This window comes from Myotis lucifugus, unplaced genomic scaffold (assembly GCF_000147115.1).
Source record: "Myotis lucifugus unplaced genomic scaffold, Myoluc2.0 scaffold_47, whole genome shotgun sequence".
Classification (NCBI taxonomy): Eukaryota; Metazoa; Chordata; class Mammalia; order Chiroptera; family Vespertilionidae; genus Myotis; species Myotis lucifugus.
The window spans coordinates 2,051,987-2,053,061 of record NW_005871095.1 but is presented as its reverse complement, the minus strand read 5'-3'; positions in this window follow the sequence as shown (position 1 = coordinate 2,053,061).

The following is a 1,075-nucleotide window of genomic DNA, read 5'->3' as shown; positions in this document are numbered from 1 at the left end:
GAGCAAGGAGGGTGTCCAGCCGGCGTGTGCGGGTCCCCGGCCTTCTTTGCCCGGGGAATGGGAAGAGGACAAAGAGGATCTTCCAGTAACTAAGGCTCAATGGCTGGGCAAAGAATGAACGAAATATTCCCAAATTCGGAAAAGCTGGTGACGCCGAATGGGCAAGAACGAGAACTTCCGAAGTGGGCTTCGCTGTACTGACGAGTGAGAAGATGCTGGTTGGGGGCTGTAATTTATTTCCCCGAGAAATAGAAAACGGATGTTTCTTGGAGGGAGGAGGGGTTGCTCTATAGCCGCAGGGGATAAAATTACCCCAGTCTCCCAATCCTGTGTCCACCTCTTTCCTAGGAACCCCTCCTGCAGGCCCCAGAGGTTCAAGAGGACCCCACGCCCCCGGCTCCTGGGTGTTCACAGCTCCTCCCACCCTCCAGCGCCCCGCCACCCTAGCAAGTCCTGGAAGACCAGGAAGCTCCAGCAGGTGAGATCTTTGGAGGAGAGGATGCTCGGAAGGGCGAGGGGCACGGGCGGGACCCTGAAATGGATTCGGCCAGGCAGTCTGACCGTGCACAGGACCCACGGGAGTCCTGCCACGTGGCTTCTTTCCCCGACATCGCGGCCCCAGATGATCTAGAAGAGCCACGGGAGGAACATGCCTGGAAGCGGCTCTCGTCAAGCCACAAAGTCTGGGGCTCTTCTGCTCAGACAAGGACCCCCTAGCTACGGAGATCCTGGGCGGGAGTCCGAGGCAGGGAGACCCCGCGCACTTACGTCGTGGAGAGCACTCCACGAAGTATGGAACGCCCTTCCTGTAACACGCACGTACCTCTGAGGTGGCACCTTGAGTCAAGCAACTCACAGTTTACACTCTAGCCCACGTCTGCATCTCCTCTAGCTTTCCCGGCCCCCTTCTCTTGGAGACACCATGCAGGTGCCCCGAGATCGCTAAAGGCCAGTGAAGGCAAACTCCTCAAACCAACTGCATCCTGCCCGGCACCCCCAGCCCCGAATTGCCTCCCTCTAGGTCGTGGGGCCGCTCCGAAGTGAGTCCGACGGAGTAAGCCAGAATGTTGACTCC